The sequence below is a fragment of the Scyliorhinus torazame genome, chromosome 23 (assembly GCF_047496885.1).
Source record: "Scyliorhinus torazame isolate Kashiwa2021f chromosome 23, sScyTor2.1, whole genome shotgun sequence".
NCBI lineage: Eukaryota > Metazoa > Chordata > Chondrichthyes > Carcharhiniformes > Scyliorhinidae > Scyliorhinus > Scyliorhinus torazame.
Window position 1 is genome coordinate 18927194 of NC_092729.1, and position 21361 is coordinate 18948554.

Sequence of the window (21361 nt, forward strand, 5' to 3'; positions counted from 1 at the left end):
TACAAGATCTCATAGTTGAAGGTGGAGAGCTCGATCCTCCACCTTAAGATCTTGTTATTTTTAATTTTGCCCCGCTGTGCACTATCGAACATGAATACTACCGACCGTTGGTCAGTGAGGAGAGTGAATCTCCTGCCGGCCAGGTAATGCCTCCAATGTCGCACAGCTTCCACTATGGCCTGGGCCTCCTTTTCCACTGAGGAGTGGCGGATTTCTGAGGCTTGGAGGGTCCGGGAGAAAAAGGCCACTGGTCTGCCCGCTTGGTTAAGGGTGGCCGCTAGAGCTACGTCGGAGGCGTCGCTCTCGACCTGGAAGGGGAGGGACTCGTCGATGGCGCGCATCGTGGCCTTTGCGATATCCGCTTTGATGCGGCTGAAGGCCTGGCGAGCCTCTGTCGACAGGGGGAAGGTAGTGGTCTGTATTAGGGGGCGGGCCTTGTCTGCGTACTGGGGGACCCACTGGGCGTAATATGAAAAGAACCCCAGGCAACGTTTCAGGGCTTTTGAGAGTGCGGGAGGGGAAATTCCATGAGGGGGCGCATGGGGTCGGGGCCTATTATCCCATTGCGCACTACGTAGCCCAGGATGGCTAGCCGGTTTGTGCTAAAAACGCACTTGTCCTCGTTGTATGTGAGGTTCAAGGCTTTAGCGGTCTGGAGGAATTTTGGAGGTTGGCGTCGTGGTCCTGCTGATCGTGGCCGCAGATGGTTACGTTGTTGAGATACGGGAACGTGGCCCGCAACCCGTGTTGATCAACCATTCGGTCCATCTCCCGTTGGAAGACCGAGTCCCCGTTTGTGACGCCAAATGGGACCCTTAGGAAGTGGTATAGTCGCCCGTCTGCCTCGAAGGCTGTGTACTTTCGGTCACTTGGGCGGATGGGGAGCTGGTGGTAGGCGGACTTGAGGTCCACGGTGGAGAAGACCTTGTATTGGGCAATCCGATTGACCATGTTGGATATGCGGGGGAGAGGGTACGCATCTAGCTATGTGTACCTGTTGATGGTCTGGCTATAGTCTATGACCATCCTTTGCTTCTCCCCTGTCTTTACTACTACCACCTGGGCTCTCCAGCGACTATTGCTGGCCTGGATTATGCCTTCCTTCAGCAACCGCTGGACTTCGGACCGAATAAATGTCCGGTCCTGGGCGCTGTACCGTCTGCTCCTAGTGGCGACGGGTTTGCAATCCGGGGTGAGGTTTGCAAACAAGGTTGGGGGTTCAACTTTGAGGGTTGCGAGGCCGCAGATAGTGAGTGGGGGTATTGGGCCGCCGAATTGGAAAGTTAGGCTCTGCAGGTTGCACTGGAAATCTAATCCCAGTAATGTGGGCGTGCAGAGTTGGGGAAGGACGTAGAGCCTGTAGTTTTTAAACTCCCTCCCTTGCACCGTTAGGGTCACTATGCAGAACCCTTTGATCTGTACGGAGTGGGATCCTGCAGCTAGGGAAACCTTTTGCGTACTGGGACGGATGGTCAAAAAACAGCGTCTTACCGTGTCGGGGTGGATGAAGCTTTCTGTGCTCCCGGAGTCGATCAGGCATGATGTCTCGTGTCCGTTGTTGTCGTCGTCTGGAGCGTCCGGGGCCGTGCTTGGTCCAGCGTCACCGAGGCCAGACGTGGTCGCAGTGTCTCAGCGTCTTCTTCGAACCCCGTGGAGCCGTCGATGCTGGGGTCCATTGTTGTCGTCCAAGATGGCGGCGGGGGTGAACAAAATGGCTGCCCCCATGCATCGCACATGGCTGGGGGGGTCCCAAGATGGCAGCGGGGGTGGACAAAATGGCCGCCCCCATGCATCGCACATGACTGGGGGGGTCACAAGATGGCAGCGGGAGTGGACAAAATGGCCGCCCCCATGCATCGCACATGGCTGGGGGGGTCACAAGATGGCAGCGGGAGTGGACAAAATGGCCGCCCCCATGCATCGCACATGGCTGGGGGGTCCCAAGATGGCAGCGGGAGTGGACAAAATGGCCGCCCCCATGCATCGCACATGACTGGGGGGGTCACAAGATGGCGGCGCCCATCCTCCCCTCGTGGTGGCCGGGACCCAAAATGGCGGCACCTGCGGGTCGCACATGGGGCACTGGGGGGGGGGGGGGGGGCGTTGGGGAGCGTTTGGGATGCGCTGGACTCTTTCTTCTCCGGGGACAGCGGTGACCCCCCGGGACCGGCACACAGCCGCGAAATGGCCCTTTTTGCCGCAGCTCTTGCAAATCGCTGCGCGGGCCGGGCAGCGCTGCTGGGGGTGTTTCGCCTGGCCGCAGAAATAGCAGCGGGCCCCCCCGGGATGATCTGCCGCTTTAACCGCGCAAACCTGTGAGGGGGAGGGTTTGTCGCGACGGGGGTCCACGGAGCCCAAGGGGCTGCCGCACGGTCGGGGCCGTAGGTGCAGGCGTTTTGCGCGGCCACATCCAGGGAGGCTGCAATGGCCCGTGCCTCTGAGAGTCTTAGCGACTCTTTTTCTAAAAGTCTTTGGCGGATTTGGGGAGAGTTCATACCTGCCACAAACGCATCGTGAATTAACATGTCCGTGTGTTCAGCCGTGTTTACTGGCGGGCAGCTGCAGGCCCGTCCCAAAATTAGCAGCGCGGCGTAGAATTCGTCTAGCGATTCTCCGGGACTTTGCTGTCTCGTTGCGAGTTGGTAGCGTGCGTAGACCTGGTTCACGGGGCGAACGTAGATGCTCTTTAGTGCTGCGAACGCCGTCTGGAAATCCTCTGCGTCTTCGATCAGAGGGAAAATCTCCGTGCTTACCCTCGAGTGCAGGACCTGCAGTTTCTGGTCTTCTGTGATCCGGCCGGGGGCCGTTCGGAGGTAGGCCTCGAAACAAGTCTGCCAGTGTTTAAAAACTGCTGCTGAGTTCACTGCGTGGGGGCTGATCCTCAGGCATTCCGGGACGATCCTGAGCTCCATAGTCCTTTAAGCACGCTTAATAAATTGTAGCGCACAAAGACTCACGAGAGAGGCGAGTAGTGATGAAGTCGATGAGGCTTTATTAAGCGTGACTGTTCCCCCGCAGTTCAGCAACAGACTGGAGCTGCGGGGAGAACTCCTGGTTCTTATACTCCGCCTTCAGGGCGGAGCTAGAGATCAACAGCCAACCAGGACCCGGGATCTGTCAGCCAATGGCATCACGGCTTCACAGTCCCACATGACCCCTAATGCATACACCACATCGGGGTCAGTCCGGCAGCCCACCCCCTGCGGGGCCCAGCCAGCCCGGAAAGCTTCGAGTGTGCCCGTGGGCAGCGCCTGCCCCCGCTCCAGGGACCCCCGGCCGCCACCCAGGCCGCGGGAGAGGGGCAGACAGCCGGGCCGGACGGCCCCCTCAGTCGCCCGCTGCCTGGACCTAGAAATGGGAAGTTCGGCCCGGCCCAGGAGCAGGTTCACGGGGAGACCCTCCGCCTTCCCCGCCCCCCGCCGCACCGGGTGTCCGTAGATCAGGAGCGCGGGGCTGAAGCGCAAAGAAAACCTCAACAACAACGTGGTCGAGAAATCAAAGCGGGAGAGCAGCCGAGGACAGACAACATGGACAAGCTCCACGGTGTCCCCCAGGCCGCGGGAGAGGCAGGTCTGTGGGGAGGCCGAGAAGTGATAGACTCTGTGATCGGGCGGCACTGCCGCGGGCAGCACCCTCCCCCCCCAGCCCCCCCAGTTCTATGGGGAGGACACCTCGGTCGAGGCCCCCCAGCAGGGAGCTCCGCTGCCGGACGCGTGTGGGGAGGCCCCCCAGCAGGGAGCTCCGCTGCCGGACGCGTGTGGGGAGGGCGGGCGAGGTAAAGGAGGTGGAAGATGTGCAGCAGCAGGCCGGACAGGAAACCCCTCCGCGCGGTGCCCAGAGGCCCGGAGGGGATTTCCACCAGGCGGCTGTGGGGCGCCGGCGCCCGGCGGGTGCACCGGGGCCTGGGACCGATGTGGAACTCCGGCCGAGCAGGGGTTCGCTCAGCCGGGACGCCAACCTCACAACCAGGCCGCCTCTCGCTCCAGTGTGCCCGCGGGGCCGGGCACGGCCGTCTTGAGGCCTTGGATGGCACTGGCCGGGCGCCGGACAGACACCGCCCCGCGCCCTGCCAGCCCGGCCCTCCCCCACCCAGCCCTGCCCACGGCACCCACAGCCCGGCCCTCCGCCACCCAGCCCTGCCCACGGCACCCACAGCCCGGCCCTCCGCCACCCAGCCCTTCCCACGGCACCTACAGCCCTCCGCCACCCAGCCCTTCCCACGGCACCCACAGCCCGGCCCTCCGCCACCCAGCCCTTCCCACGGCACCCACAGCCCGGCCCTCCGCCACCCAGCCCTTCCCACGGCACCCACAGCCCGGCCCTCCGCCACCCAGCCCTGCCCACGTCACCCACAGCCCGGCCCTCCGCCACCCAGCCCTTCCCACGGCACCCACAGCCCGGCCCTCCGCCACCCAGCCCTTCCCACGGCACCCACAGCCCTCCCCCACCCAGCCCTTCCCACGGCACCCACAGCCCTCCGCCACCCAGCCCTGCCCACGGCATCCACAGCCCGGCCCTCCGCCACCCAGCCCTTTCCACGGCACCCACAGCCCGGCCCTCCGCCACCCAGCCCTTCCCACGGCACCCACAGCCCTCCGCCACCCAGCCGTTCCCACGGCACCCACAGCCCGGCCCTCCGCCACCCAGCCCTTCCCACGGCACCCACAGCCGTCCGCCACCCAGCCCTTCCCACGGCACCCACAGCCCTCCGCCACCCAGCCCTTCCCACGTCACCCACAGCCCGGCCCTCCGCCACCCAGCCCTGCCCACGGCACCCACAGCCCTCCGCCACCCAGCCCTGCCCACGGCACCCACAGCCCTCCGCCACCCAGCCCTGCCCACGGCACCCACCGCCCTCCGCCACCCAGCCCTGCCCACGGCACCCACCGCCCTCCGCCACCCAGCCCTGCCCACGGCACCCACCGCCCGGCCCTCCGCAACCCAGCCCTTCCCACAGCACCCACAGCCCTCCGCCACCCAGCCCTGCCCACGGCACCCACCGCCCTCCGCTCCGCCAGCCACCCGAATGGAGATTGGCGGAGGTGCGGATTCCTGAGCAGCGGCTCCCTTACGACAATCCCTTCTGGATTGTAGTTTTAGGGTAAGGGAGAATGAGAGTATAGAGGTCAGGAGCACAGATTTGACGTCGGAGGAGGGGGCCAGTGTTCAGGTAGGTGGTTTGAAGTGTGTCTACTTCAACGCCAGGAGTATACAAAATAAGGTAGGGGAACTGGCAGCATGGGTTGGTACCTGGGACTTTGATGTTGTGGCCATTTCGGAGACGTGGATAGAGCAGGGACGGGAATGGATGTTGCAGGTTCCGGGGTTTAGGTGTTTTAGTAAGCTCAGAGGAGGAGGCAAAAGAGGGGGAGGTGTGGCGCTGCTAGTCAAGAGCAGTATTACGGTGGCGGAGAGGATGCTAGATGGGGACTCATCTTCCGAGGTAGTATGGGCTGAGGTTAGAAACAGGAAAGGAGAGGTCACCCTGTTGGGAGTTTTCTATTGGCCTCCAAATAGTTCTAGCGATGTAGAGGAAAGGATGGCGAAGATGATCCTGGATAAGAGCGAAAGTAATAGGGTAGTTATTATGGGAGACTTTAACTTTCTAAATATTGACTGGAAAAGATATAGTTCGAGTACATTAGATGGGTCGTTTTTTGGACAGTGTGTGCAGGAGGGTTTCCTGACACAGTTTGTTGACAGGCCAACAAGAGGCGAGGCCACATTGGATTTGGTTTTGGGTAATGAACCAGGCCAGGTGTTGGATTTGGAGGTAGTTGAGCACTTTGGGGACAGTGACCACAATTCGGTGACGTTTACGTTAAGGATGGAAAGGGATAAGTATACACCGCAGGGCAAGAGTTACAGCTGGGGGAAGGGAAATTATGATGCCATTAGACGTGACTTGGGGGGGGGATAAGGTCGAGAAGTAGGCTGCAAGTGTTGGACACACTGGATAAGTGGAGCTTGTTCAAGGATCAGCTACTGCGTGTTCTTGATAAGTATGTACCGGTCAGGCAGGGAGGAAGGTGCCGAGCGAGGGAACCGTGGTTTACCAAAGAAGTGGAATCTCTTGTTAAGAGGAAGAAGGAGGCCTATGTGAAGATGAGGTGTGAAGTTTCAGTTGGGGCAATGGATAGTTACAAGGTAGCGAGGAAGGATCTAAAGAGAGAGCTAAGACGAGCAAGGAGGGGACATGAGAAGTATTTGGCAGGAAGGATCAAGGAAAACCCAAAAGCTTTCTCTAGGTATGTCAGGAATAAGCGAATGACTAGGGACAGAGTAGGACCAGTCAAGGACAGGGATGGGAAGTTGTGTGTAGAGTCTGAAGAGATAGGCGAGATACTAAATGAATATTTTTCGTCAGTATTCACTCAGGAAAAAGATAATGTTGTGGAGGAGAATGCTGAGCTCCAGGTAAATAGATTAGATGGCATTGAGGTACGTAGGGAAGAGGTGTTGGCAATTCTGGACAGGCTGAAAATAGATAAGTCCCCGGGACCTGATGGGATTTATCCTAGGATTCTCTGGGATGCCAGGGAAGAGATTGCTGGACCATTGGCTTTGATTTGTATGTCATCATTGGATACAGGAATAGTGCCAGAGGACTGGAGGATAGCAAATGTGGTCCCTTTGTTCAAAAAGGGGAGCAGAGACAACCCCGGCAACTATAGACCGGTGAGCCTCACGTCTGTAGTGGGTAAAGTCTTGGAGGGGATTATAAGAGACAAGATTTATAATCATCTGGATAGGAATAATATGATCAGGGATAGTCAGCATGGCTTTGTGAAGGGTAGGTCATGCCTCACAAACCTTATCGAGTTCTTTGAGAAGGTGACTGAACAGGTAGACGAGGGTAGAGCAGTTGATGTGGTGTATATGGATTTCAGCAAAGCGTTTGATAAGGTTCCCCACGGTAGGCTATTGCAGAAATTACGGAGGCTGGGGATTGAGGGTGATTTAGAGATGTGGATCAGAAATTGGCTAGCTGAAAGAAGACAGAGGGTGGTGGTTGATGGGAAATGTTCAGAATGGAGTACAGTCACAAGTGGAGTACCACAAGGATCTGTTCTGGGGCCGTTGCTGTTTGTCATTTTTATCAATGACCTAGAGGAAGGCGCAGAAGGGTGGGTGAGTAAATTTGCAGACAATACTAAAGTCGGTGGTGTTGTCGATAGTGTGGAAGGATGTAGCAGGTTACAGAAGGATACAGATAAGCTGCAGAGCTGGGCTGAGAGGTGGCAAATGGAGTTTAATGTAGAGAAGTGTGAGGTGATTCACTTTGGAAGGAATAACAGGAATGCGGAATATTTGGCTAATGGAAAAGTTCTTGAAAGTGTGGATGAGCAGAGGGATCTAGGGGTCTATGTACATAGATCCCTGAAAGTTGCCACCTAGGTTGATCGGGTGGTGAAGAAGGCCTATGGAGTGTTGGCCTTTATTGGTAGAGGGATTGAGTTCCGGAGTCAGGAGGTCATGTTGCAGCTGTACAGAACTCTGGTGCGGCCGCATTTGGAGTATTGCGTACAGTTCTGGTCACCGCATTATAGGAAGGACGTGGAGGCTTTGGAATGGGTGCAGAGGAGATTTACCAGGATGTTGCCTGGTATGGAGGCAAAATCTTATGAGGAAAGGCTGATGGACTTGAGGTTGTTTTCGTTAGAGAAAAGAAGGTTAAGAGGAGACTTAATCGAGGCATACAAAATGATCAGAGGGTTAGATAGGGTGGACAGTGAGAGCCTTCTCCCGCGGATGGATATGGCTGGCACGAGGGGACATAACTTTAAACTGAGGGGTAATAGATATAGGACAGAGGTCAGAGGTAGGTTCTTTACGCAAAGAGTAGTGAGTCCGTGGAATGCCCTACCTGCTACAGTAGTGAACTCGCCAACATTGAGGGCATTTAAAAGTTTATTGGATAAACATATGGATGATAATGGCATAGTGTAGGTTAGATGGCTTTTGTTTCGGTGCAACATCGTGGGCCGAAGGGCCTGTACTGCGCTGTATTGTTCTATGTTCTACAACAGCCGCCACTCCTGACGGGGGAGAGCAGCGGCGCCTGGAGACCGTGTTCCAGACTTTGAGGAGGTCCTGGTACAAGACGGGCAGCGCCAACAGAGAGTTCCGAAGACCCTGCTGGTCCACAGACAGGAGCCGCACGTCGTAGTTCAGGCCGAGCCCCTGGGGGGAGAAATCCGTCGCCAGGGCCCCACCGTGGAGGAGGCTCAGCGTACAGGTAACGCTGCAGAGTCTGAGGGTGGAAAGTGGCAGTCTGGGTGCGGAGGCACACCAGCGCCTGACCGCCCTCCGCCATCGGGAGACTCCAGACCTCCGCAGCGACCCCGTGCAGTCGATTGTCCCAGAGGAACCGAAGCTGGGCTCTCTGGATGGTGGGACAAAGCCAGGGGGAGGGGTCAGTGACCAGCCGGGACCACAGCATGGAGGCGATCAGCTGGTTTATGACGAGAACTCGGCCCCTGTGGGACAGCACTCGGAGCCGTCCTGTCCAGCGTCCCAGGCCAGCGGTGACCTTGGTCTCCAGCTCCTGCCCGTTCGCCGGCCAGGCTCCCTCTGCCGGGCAAAGATGGACCAGGTAGAGGCTGTTGGTCCGATTCCAGCTGAAGGGCCCGAGCTCCTCCGGGAGGGGGTCCACCTGCCACGGACCGACCAGGAGTCCGGAACATTTGGCCCAGTTGATCCGTGGGGAGGACGCGGCGGAGTAGACAGCTTGGCTCTCTCGCATCCTCCGGGGGTCCCCGGGGTCAGTGACCATGAGGAACACGGCATCAGCGTCCGCCGAGAGGACCCCCCCCCGTCCGGCTCGCGCAGAACCAGCCCCGTGAACCCCCTCCGCAGGAGGCACAGGAAAGGCCCCACGCAGAGGGAATAATGTTGGCCGGACAGGGGGCAGCCCTGACGCACTCCTCTCCCAAAGCGAAGGGGCGCCGTCAGGGACCCGTTAACCTTAATCAGACTCTCCGAGGCGGCGGACAGTAACCGGATCCGGGGGACAAAATCCCACCCGAACCCGACAGCTCGCAGAGTCCCGAGCAAATCCCCGGGCCCCACCCTGTTGAACGCCTTCTCCTGGTCAAGAGACAGGGAGGCGCTCGACGTACCAGTCCGCTGGGTAAAATGAGTAATGTCCCGGGCCAGGTGGATATTGTGTAGATTGTGCGGTCCGGGACTGTGTAGGACTGGTCAGGGTGGATCATGTGGTCCAGCTCGGGGCCAAGGCGTAAACACAGCACCTTGGAAAAGATTTTATAGTCCGTGCTGAGGAGGGAGACCGGTCGCCAGGTCTTAAGTCGGCGGAGATCCCCCTTCTTGGGCAGCAGGGCAATGACGGCCCTGCGCCACGAAAGGGGCATCTCCCCGGTCGCGGTACATTCCCCCAGGACCCCCGCGTAGTCGCTCCCCAGGACGTCCCAGCACGCCCTGAAGAACTCCACGGTCAGCCCGTCCAGCCCTGGGGATTTGCCCCGTGAGAGGCTGTCCAGGGCGCCGGTCAGCCCTTGGAGGTTGATGGCATTATCGAGCTTCCCGGCGCCCTCCGGGCCCACCTGCGGCAGGTCCTCCCCCAGAACTCTGCAAGCGTCCTCGCTGGACGGACCCGGAGAGAAGAGGTCGGAGTAAAAATCCCTGATCAGGGTCCTGACCCCCTCCGGATCCGAGACGAGGGGCCGGTCGTCGGCCAACAGCGTAGAAACCTGCCGACGGGCCCCGCGTCCTCCTTCCAGCGAGTAGAAGAAGCGGGAGCCGCGGTCCATGTCCGTTAGGAGACGGATCCGCGACCTCACGTACGTGCCGCGGGACCCAGCCAGTTTCAGGCCCCGCAGTGCGCCCCTCTTCTCCCTGTACACCAGCCCCAGGGCCGGGCCTCATCGGGCAGAGCGAGACGTGACTCCAGATCGAGGAGTTCCTCAGCCAATTTGGCGATCGTGGAGTTCCACCCCGCCGTAGACCCCTCAGTGTACCCCTGACAGAAGGCACGGTTCTGGGCCTTGCCCACATCCCACCGCAGCCTCAAGGAGGGGAAGCCACCCCGCTTCCTTCTCCAGCCGGCCCAGAAACGGCAGAACGAGTCCAGGAACCGCTCGTCCTCCAGCAGCAGGTTGTTAAAGTGCCAGTACGCGGACCGTGTCTGAGCGCGGGACGGGGCGAGACCCGCCCACACCAGGTGGTGATCCGAGCTCGGCACCTGCTCCATGGAGGCTGTCGGAACGCTGGGCAAGTACGTCTTGGAAATGTAAAGACGGTCGATGCTGGACGCTCTGAAGGGGGGCCGCACAGAGGTGCGCCCCCGCAATTCAGGATGGAGAGTCCGCCAGACATCCACCAAGTCAAAGGACCTAACCAGGTCCCTCAACTTCACCACCGCAGCCAGGCCGCGCTGGACTCCGATGCGGTCCTTGTCCTTGAGGGTGCAATTAAAATCCCCTCCGTGGACGATGCACTCTGTTTTTGAAAACTCACCACTATTCTTAGAATTCCCCCAATACCAAAAAGGGCCGAGATTCTAAATGGTGATCAGGATTCTCACTCCCGACTCCGATGCAGGCTTCAGTGGGTGCTATTCAGGTGAAACTATGTTTTCTAGTTATCCCCCGGTATAACCCATACCTTCACCAAAGATTTCATCTACTTCCCACTGAGTAGCATCGATCCTGGGTCCCGCATTGCTAAGTAAGTAAAGTAGACTTTGGAATAACCACTATTTCAGGTTAAATTAAGTTATTTTATTATTATATTTTTTCTTTTAAAAGCTGCAAATACTTTCTTTACAGAAAGGAAAAAGATCTTGCTTCTGGGTCCTTCTGGGTGGTTGAAGGGACCTTCAGGCCCACCTTGACAATCATTCTTCTTTTTAAAGTCTGGTCTTCTTTAGATGTAATCGCTGATGAGCTCGGTTGCTGTGTCCTGTCTTTCCCATGTACCGAGCTGTGAGAGCTGACTCTGCAGACTGTCGCTAAGCTGACATAGAGCTGACTCTTTGAATTCTAGTCTTCCTGAGATGTATCAGCTGTTTTAGCTCGGCTGCTATGCCTTGTCTTTCCCATGGCCGAGCTGACTGTAATCTGACTCTGAGCTGCTTGTTTCTTCTCTGCTTCTCTCTCTCCCTCCCTCTGAGTTCTGGATCTGGTTCTGGTAGTTCCTGCCCTGGTCTCTGGGTTTACATATTTTTCTAACAGTTATCTAGTTTTTATGACTATATCGTAAAGTAACTTATTTCACTTTGATTGTAAAAAGTATCTTTGATCTAAACATTCTAATCCAACTAAGTATTCATTTTGACATAACTGCATCTCCTAGATCTGATTACAGTGTTTCCTGTGTGATGATCAAAATGCTTTGGTTTCAAGAGGTGTTACTTTTAATTCCTGTCATTTCTGTAGTTTTATTTTCCAATTGTGTCCTCAGCTCATAATTTTGACTTTGATTTTGGCTTTGAATTATGTTTCTCGTAGACTGATAGTCTCCAGTTTTCTTCAATTTACCTGGTTGAGCAAATTTTCACACCTAGAATTATCACCAAATTCAACTGAACCTCATCCTTTTTTCCAGCTGCTAACTAAGATAGTTACTTTCAATGAAGGTGTGGGCCATTGTTTTTGGCTTCATTCAAAATCCTGTTTGTCTTGTTTGCTAAGCCTGCTTGGCCAAGTCTAGCTGCATTTTGCAATCCTCTCCTGGCAGCTGCTGTTAACCCTTTGTGGGATCTTTCCCTGTATCCTCTCATGTTTCTCCCAGACCAGATATTGCCAGACTTCCATGTTTCAAATGACACATCTTTCCATATTTTCAATAACACCCCGTCTTGACATTTGAAACAAACTATATCATTTGGTCAATTATCCCCCCCCCCCCCATCTAATTGTACTGACGTACATTTTTACCCGATCTTTCTCATTTGTGTGTACATGTTTTGTGATTTTAAATTGTGCATCGAAATCAATTTGTAAATGTATCCATATCACAGAGCAGTGTCTTTTTTCGTTCTTTCCTCAAGTCCAATTATGGTGAACCATAGCCGTAGCCACTCAGGAAGGTACCACAATAGCTATATCTGTGTTCCACTACCTCCAAAGCAGTTTACTTCCTTGGGTTAGCAGCGCCGTAGAAACTTCCTCATGTCCCTTAGAAACAGCACACAACTCAGTCCATCAGTAACCAAATAGGCCATTTGTCCATCACTGGCTGTTTCGTCTCCATTTTTCCGTCATCCAAATTGCTTACCGTTTCTCATTGGAATGGTAAATTATGACATCATGTACACCCACTGGTTCCCTCGCTTCATTAATTTAAAAGGTTCAATTGATCCTGCTTCTAACCCTGACTTCCCCACATTAATGTCTAATATTGTTCTGAACCATGTATGTCTGCCAGCCCCTGGTGTACAGGAGAGAATATCATTCCGACAAACTTCCTTCAAACCCCTTTCGTCTGTTATCATTTCCCTTACAACATTTGCAATACAATATGCCGACAGTATTCGCAAAACCACATCGAACTGTCACTTTTTCCAAATAAATTCTCCCTATTGTTAAATACACAGTAAAAAAAAATTAAGTCTTGTCTTAACACATTACCCATCACCTAACTACACAAATAGACCGTGTTTTACAACTTTACATAATTGCAACTGTTATCACAATTTCAATACGAAAAATATAGTACAATATCGACACATCCCTTCGTGGCTTTGGAACCAATGGTCACTACATATTAAATATGGCGTGTTAACAGCATCAATATTATATGTGATGTTCTATGCAGTTAAATCAAGAAAGCACACTAAACTACCGCTATTTCCCCTCTATTAAAACATTCAGACAGTTTCGAAATGCTGATCAAGTTCTCTAACGGCACACATACCCCCATTATCTTACATACATAACAGTGCCTAACAATTGACATGACATTTCTTCCTTAATAATGTTTACAGCTCGACAATGCAATATTGTTTGCTGCATTGGTAATAATTTTCCCCCCTTGGCTTCAACCTACAAAAATTCTTAATCTACTGTCATTTATCATATTGGGGTTCCTCGTCAGTCGCTGCTGTCTGCCGAGACCCTTAATAACTCCACCACATAGTACATACCCCATGGAGACCGCAGATCATCCATCAGCTGATGTCCAGTTAGAGATGGCTGACCAGAGGTTTCACTGTTCAGTAATAATTTGAGATTTTGATGTGTTTCCAACCCGTAAAGTTTTCCTACGGGCTCTATCATTTAATTCCCTCAAGTATGTAGGCGATTGTATCATTAGTTTCCCCCCAATCCTGTCTAAAACATTCCTTTCTGGAGTGCAGTTCTCTTCCTTCTTGTGAACTGGTTTGTCTGTTATTTACTTTTTCCATCTGAAAAATCAAATGAGCAGGTCAAGGGTGGAGAGGGCCCTATTCTTTACTGTGTACTTTCTATCTTCGTTTGAACACTCCCGAAGTGCCCTCTCCAGGACTTCCGGATTTCTTTTGCCACCATTTCTTTTGTCTCTTTTCTTTTTTTTTTGAACTCGTTTATTTTCCTTATCATTGATGTACATCACTCAATGAAGGGCTGTTAAGCCTCCTCCTTCTGTCATTGCACCCCTGAGTGAGATTCGAAGAATCTCAAACTCCGCCCCTTTTGCTCACTCTGATCCAATCTGTCGAAACCTTACCCTGATACATTCCTGATATTGCTACTGCGTTTACTTCACTTACTTTATTTTGATTACACCGGATTTTTATGAAGGTAAGTTCCAAACATGACATTTTAACTTCATGATCTGCCCAACCAATGGTGCTAACGGGTTTTAATTCACTGTCTTCCCACCAATTGGGTCATGTGTTTTAATTGTGACATAATTTCTTTTGCTCCAGACACCATGCTTCGCTAAGTCAATGTTTACCCAGATTCTGAACAAACTTGTCTTCACATTTTACAGCTTCACTGATTATTTTCCCTGCAGTTTTAGTTGGTAGCTTCACCCAAACTTCCTCTGTTATCAATTGTTTGGATATCTTAATTTTACCTGCATCTATTTTTATCAAATCTTTTCCTGCCATCAGATTCTCTTTTCCTTATACTGCAAGTAATTCTCTTAATCTAACTTTTGATCCAAAATCTTTATTCTCTAAAGCTCCTTCTTCAATTTATTTTAACATTCTAAACATGATTATTTTTGCTGGTGACATTCTTGACCTCATCGGGCACTAGGACCCTGCGGAGCTATGCAGTGTCAATTTCAACGCTCAGTTTCAAAGGCTGTAAGCAGCTGACTGCTGCCCAGTACAAACTCTTTATAAGACCATAAGACCGTAAGACATCGTAGCGGAAGTAAGGCCATTCGGCCCATCGAGTCCACTCCGCCATTCAATCATGGCTGATTTCAACTCCATTTACCCGCTCTCTCTCCATAGCCCTTAATTGCTCGAGAAATCAAGAATTTATCAACTTCTGTCTTAAAGACACTCAACGTCCCGGCCTCCACCACCCTCTGTGGCAATGAATTCCACAGACCCACCACTCTCTGGCTGAAGAAATTTCTCCTCATCTCTGTTCTAAAGTGACTCCCTTTTATTCTAAGGCTGTGCCCCCGGGTCCTAGTCTCCCCTGCTAATGGAAACAACTTCCCTTCATCCACCCGATCTAAACCATTCATTATCTTGTAAGTTTCTTTTAGATCTCCCCTCAACCTCCTAAACTCCAATGAATATAATCCCAGGATCCTCAGACGTTCATCGTATGTTAGGCCTACCATCTGGTTATTCTGAGACCAATTTAACTCTGAACATACTGATGCCTTGTCTTTCCCATGGCCGAGCTGACTGTAATCTGACTCTGAGCTGCTTGTTTCTTCTCTGCTTCTCTCTCTCCCTCCCTCTGAGTTCTGGTTCTGGTTCTGGTAGTTCAAAAGAACAAAGAACAAAGAAATGTACAGCACAGGAACAGGCCCTTCGGCCCTCCAAGCCCGTGCCGACCATACTGCCCGACCAAACTACAATCTTCTACACTTCCTGGGTCCGTATCCTTCTATTCCCATCCTATTCATATATTTGTCAAGATGCCCCTTAAATGTCCCTATCGTCCCTGCTTCCACTACCTCCTCCGGTAGCGCGTTCCAGGCACCCACTACCCTCTGCGTAAAAAACTTGCCTCGTACATCTACTCTAAACTTTGCCCCTCTCACCTTAAACCTATGCCCCCTAGTAATTGACCCCTCTACCCTGGGGAAAAGCCTCTGACTATCCACTCTGTCTATGCCCCTCATAATTTTGTATACCTCTATCAGGTCGCCCCTCAACCTCCTTCGTTCCAGTGAGAACAAACCGAGTTTATTCAATCGCTCCTCATAGCTTATGCCCTCCATACCAGGCAACATTCTGGTAAATCTCTTCTGCACCCTCTCTAAAGCCTCCACATCCTTCTGGTAGTGTGGCGACCAGAATTGAACACTATACTCCAAGTGTGGCCTAACTAAGGTTCTATACAGCTGCAACATGACTTGCCAATTCTTATACTCAATGCCCCGGCCAATGAAGGCAAGCATGCCGTATGCCTTCTTGACTACCTTCTCCACCTGTGTAGCCCCTTTCAGTGATCTGTGGACCTGTACTCCTAGATCTCTTTGACTTTCAATACTCTTGAGGGTTCTACCATTCACTGTATATTCCCTACCTGCATTAGCCCTTCCAAAATGCATTACCTCACATTTGTCCAGGTTAAACTCCATCTGCCATCTCTCCGCCCAAGTCTCCAGACAATCTAAATCCTGCTGTATCCTCAGACAGTCCTCATCGCTATCCGCAATTCCACCAACCTTTGTGTCGTCTGCAAACTTACTAATCAGACCAGTTACATTTTCCTCCAAATCATTTATATATACTACAAAGAGCAAAGGTCCCAGCACTGATCCCTGTGGAACACCACTGGTCACAGCCCTCCAATTAGAAAAGCATCCCTCCATTGCTACCCTCTGCCTTCTATGGCCTAGCCAGTTCTGTATCCACCTTGCCAGTTCACCCCTGATCCCGTGTGACTTCACCTTTTGTACTAGTCTACCATGAGGGACCTTGTCAAAGGCCTTACTGAAGTCCATATAGACAACATCTACTGCCCTACCTGCATCAATCATCTTAGTGACCTCCTCGAAAAACTCTATCAAGTTAGTGAGACACGACCTCCCCTTCACAAAACCGTGCTGCCTCTCACTAATACGTCCATTTGCTTCCAAATGGGAGTAGATCCTGTCTCGAAGAATTCTCTCCAGTAATTTCCCTACCACTGAAGTAAGGCTCACCGGCCTGTAGTTCCCGGGATTATCCCTGCCACCCTTCTTAAATAGAGGAACAACATTGGCTATTCTCCAGTCCTCCGGGACATCCCCTGAAGACAGCGAGGATCCAAAGATTTCTGTCAAGGCCTCAGCAATTTCCTCTCCAGCCTCCTTCAGTATTCTGGGGTAGATCCCATCCGGCCCTGGGGACTTATCTACCTTAATATTTTTTAAGACACCCAACACCTCGTCTTTTTGGATCACAATGTGACCCAGGCTATCTACACCCCCTTCTCCAGACTCAACATCTACCAATTCCTTCTCTTTGGTGAATACTGATGCAAAGTATTCATTTAGTACCTCGCCCATTTCCTCTGGCTCCACACATAGATTCCCTTGCCTATCCTTCAGTGGGCCAACCCTTTCCCTGGCTACCCTCTTGCTTTTTATGTAAGTGTAAAAAGCCTTGGGATTTTCCTTAACCCTATTTGCCAATGACTTTTCATGACCCCTTCTAGCCCTCCTGACTCCTTGCTTAATTTCCTTCCTACTTTCCTTATATGCCACACAGGCTTCGTCTGTTCCCAGCCTTTTAGCCCTGACAAATGCCTCCTTTTTCTTTTTGACGAGGCCTACAATATCACTCGTCATCCAAGGTTCCCGAAAATTGCCGTATTTATCTTTCTTCCTCACAGGAACATGCCTGTCCTGTATTCCTTTCAACTGACACTTGAAAGCCTCCCACATGTCAGATGTTGATTTGCCCTCAAACATCCGCCCCCAATCTATGTTCTTCAGTTCCCGCCTAATATTGTTATAATTAGCCTTCCCCCAATTTAGCACATTCATCCTCGGACCACTCTTATCCTTGTCCACCAGTACTTTAAAACTTACTGAATTGTGGTCACTGTTACCGAAATGCTCCCCTACTGAAACATCTACCACCTGGCCGGGCTCATTCCCCAATACCAGGTCCAGTACCGCCCCTTCCCTAGTTGGACTGTTTACATATTGTTTTAAGAAGCCCTCCTGGATGCTCCTTACAAACTCTGCCCCGTCTAAGCCCCTGGCACTAAGTGAGTCCCAGTCAATATTGGGGAAGTTGAAGTCTCCCATCACCACAACCCTGTTGTTTTTACTCTTTTCCAAAATCTGTCTACCTATCTGCTCCTCTATCTCCCGCTGGCTGTTGGGAGGCCTGTAGTATACCCCCAACATTGTGACTGCACCCTTCTTATTCCTGATCTCTACCCATATAGCCTCACTGCCCTCTGAGGTGTCCTCTCGCTGTATAGCTGTGATACTCTCCTGAACAAGTAGCGCAACTCCGCCTCCCCTTTTACATCCCCCTCTATCCCGCCTGAAACATCTAAATCCTGGAACGTTTAGCTGGCAATCCTGCCCTTCCCTCAACCAGGTCTCTGTAATGGCAACAACATCATAGTTCCAAGTAGTAATCCAAGCTCTAAGTTCATCTGCCTTACCCGTAATGCTCCTTGCATTAAAACATATGCACTTCAGGCCACCAGACCCGCTGTGTTCAGCAACTTCTCCCCGTCTGCGCTGCCTCAGAGCCACACTGTCCCTATTCCCTAGTTCTCCCTCAATGCTCTCACCTTCTGTCCTATTGCTCCCGTGCCCACCCCCCTGCCATACTAGTTTAAACCCTCCCGTGTGACACTAGCAAATCTCGCGGCCAGGATATTTGTGCCTCTCCGGTTTAGATGCAACCCGTCCATCTTATACAGGTCACACCTGCCCCGGAAGAGCTCCCAGTGGTCCAGATAACAGAAACCCTCCCTCCTACACCAGCTGTTTAGCCACGTGTTTGTCTGCTCTATCTTCCTATTTCTAGCCTCACTGGCACGTGGCACAGGGAGTAATCCCGAGATTACAACCCTCGAGGTCCTGTCTTTTAACTTTCTGCCTAGCTCCCTGAACTCCTGCTGCAGGACCTCATGCCCCTTCCTGCCTATGTCGTTAGTAGCAATATGTACAACGACCTCTGCCTGTTTGCCCTCCCCCTTCAGGATTCCCTCTACCCGTTCGGAGACATCCTGGACCCTGGCACCAGGGAGGCAACATACCATCCTGGAGTCTCTTTCACGTCCACAGAAGCGCCTATCTGTGCCCCTGACTATAGAGTCCCCTATTACTATTACTCTTCTGCGCTTTGACCCTCCCTTCTGAACATCAGAGCCAGCCGTGGTGCCACTGCTCTGGCTGCTGCTGTTTTCCCCTGATAGGCTATCCCCCCCGACAGTATCCAAAGGGGTATATCTGTTCGAGAGGGGGACAACCACAGGGGACTGTGTGGGGAAGCACTGACAGTACTGGCTGTGTGGTGGGAGCACTGACAGTGCTGGCTGTGTGGTGGGAGCACTGACAGTGCTGGCTGTGGGTGGAGAACTGGCAGTGCTGGCTGTGTGGTGGGAGCACTGGCAGTGCTGGCTGTGTAGTGGGAGCACTGACAGTGCTGGCTGTGTGTGTTGAGCACTGACACTGCTGGCTGTGTGTGGGAGCACTGACAGTGCCGACTGTGTGTGGGAGCACTGACAGTGCTGACTGTGTGGGGGGAGCCCAGTCAGTGCTGGCTGTGTGGGGGTGGGAGCGCTGACAGTGCTGGCTGTGTGGGGGAGCACTGACAGTGCTGACTGTGTTGGGGAGCACTGACAGTGCTGGCTGTCTTGAGGGAGCACTGACAGTGCTGGCTGTGTGGTGGGGAGAATTGACAGTGCTGGCTGTGTGGTGGGAGCACTGACTGTGTGGGGGAGCACTGACAGTGCTGGCTGTGTAGTGGGAACACTAACAGTGCTGGCTGTGTGGGGGGAGCACTGGCAGTGCTGGCTGTGTGGTGGGAGCACTGACAGTGCTGGCTGTGTGGTGGGAGCACTGACAGTGTTGGCTGTGTGGGGGAGCACTGACAGTGCTGGCTGTGTGGGGGGAGCACTGACAGTGCCGACTGTGTAGGAGCAGCGCTGGCAGTGCTGGCTGTGTGGGGGAGCCCTGACAGGGATGGCTGTATGGTGGGAGCACTGACAGTGCTGGCTGTGTGGTGGGAGCACTGACAGTGCTGGCTGTGTGGTGGGAGCACTAACAGTGCTGGCTGTGTGGTGGGAGCACTGACAGTGCTGGCTGTGTGGGGTGGGAGCACTGACAGTGCTGGCTGTGTGGTGGGAGCACTGACAGTGCTGGCTGTGTGGGGGGAGCACTGACAGTGCTGGCTGTGTGGGGGTGGGAGCACTGACAGTGCTGGCTGTGTGGTGGGAGCACTGACAGTGCTGGCTGTGTGAGGGGAGCACTGACAGTGCTGGCTGTGTGGTGGGAGCACTGACAGTGCTGGCTGTGTGGGGAGCACTGACATTGCTGGCTGTGTGGTGGGAGCACTGACAGTGCTGGCTGTGTGGGGTAGCACTGACAGTGCTGGCTGTGTGGTGGGAGCGCTGACAGTGCTGGCTGTGTGGGGGAGCACTGACAGTGCTGACTGTGTTGGGGAGCACTGACAGTGCTGGCTGTCTTGAGGGAGCACTGGCAGTGCTGGCTGTGTGGTGGGGAGAATTGACAGTGCTGGCTGTGTGGTGGGAGCACTGACTGTGTGGGGGAGCACTGACAGTGCTGGCTGTGTAGTGGGAACACTAACAGTGCTGGCTGTGTGGGGGGAGCACTGGCAGTGCTGGCTGTGTGGTGGGAGCACTGACAGTGCTGGCTGTGTAGTGGGAGCACTGACAGTGTTGGCTGTGTGGGGGAGCACTGACAGTGCCGACTGTGTAGGAGCAGCGCTGGCAGTGCTGGCTGTGTGGGGGAGCCCTGACAGGGATGGCTGTATGGTGGGAGCACTGACAGTGCTGGCTGTGTGGTGGGAGCACTGACAGTGCTGGCTGTGTGGTGGGAGCACTAACAGTGCTGGCTGTGTGGTGGGAGCACTGACAGTGCTGGCTGTGTGGGGTGGGAGCACTGACAGTGCTGGCTGTGTGGTGGGAGCACTGACAGTGCTGGCTGTGTGGGGGGAGCACTGACAGTGCTGGCTGTGTGGGGGTGGGAGCACTGACAGTGCTGGCTGTGTGGTGGGAGCACTGACAGTGCTGGCTGTGTGAGGGGAGCACTGACAGTGCTGGCTGTGTGGTGGGAGCACTGACAGTGCTGGCTGTGTGGGGAGCACTGACATTGCTGGCTGTGTGGTGGGAGCACTGACAGTGCTGGCTGTGTGGGGTAGCACTGACAGTGCTGGCTGTGTGGTGGGAGCACTGACAGTGCTGGCTGTGTGGGGGGAGCACTGACAGTGCTGGCTGTGTGGTGGGAGCACTGACAGTGCTGGCTGTGCGGGGGGAGCACTGACAGTGCTGGCTGTGTGGGGAGCACTGACAGTGCTGCCTGTGTGGGGGAGCACTGACAGTGCTGGCTGTCTGGTGGGAGCACTGACTGTGTGGGGGAGCACTGACAGTACTGGCTGTGTGGTGGGAGCACTGACAGTGCTGGCTGTGTGGGGGAGCACTGACAGTGCTGACTGTGTGGTGGGAGCACTGACAGTGCTGACTGTGTGGTGGGAGCACTGACAGTGCTGGCTGTGTGGGGGGGAAGTGCAATTAGAGTGCTGGCTGTGTGGGGGGAAGTGCACTGGCAGTGCTGGCTCTGAAGGGGGGGAAGTGCAATGACAGTGCTGGCTGTGTGGGGGAGCACTGACAGTGCTGGCTGTGTGGTGGGAGCACTGACAGTGCTGGCTGTGTGGGGGAGCACTGACAGTGCTGGCTGTGTGGTGGGAGCACTGACATTGCTGGCTGTGTGGTGGGAGCACTGACAGTGCTAGCTGTGTGGGGGAGCACTGACAGTGCTGGCTGTGTGGGTGGAGCACTAGCATTGCTGGCTGTGTGGTGGGAGCACTGACAGTGCTAGCTGTGTGGGGGAGCACTGACAATGCTGGCTGTGTGGGGGGAGCACTGACAGTGCTGGCTGTGTGGGGAGCACTGACAGTGCTGGCTGTGTGATGGGAGCACTGACAGTGCTGGCTGTGTGGGGAAGCACTGACGGTGCTGGCTGTGTGGTGGGAGCACTGACAGTGCTGGCTGTGTGGGGGAGCAATGACAGTGCTGGCTGT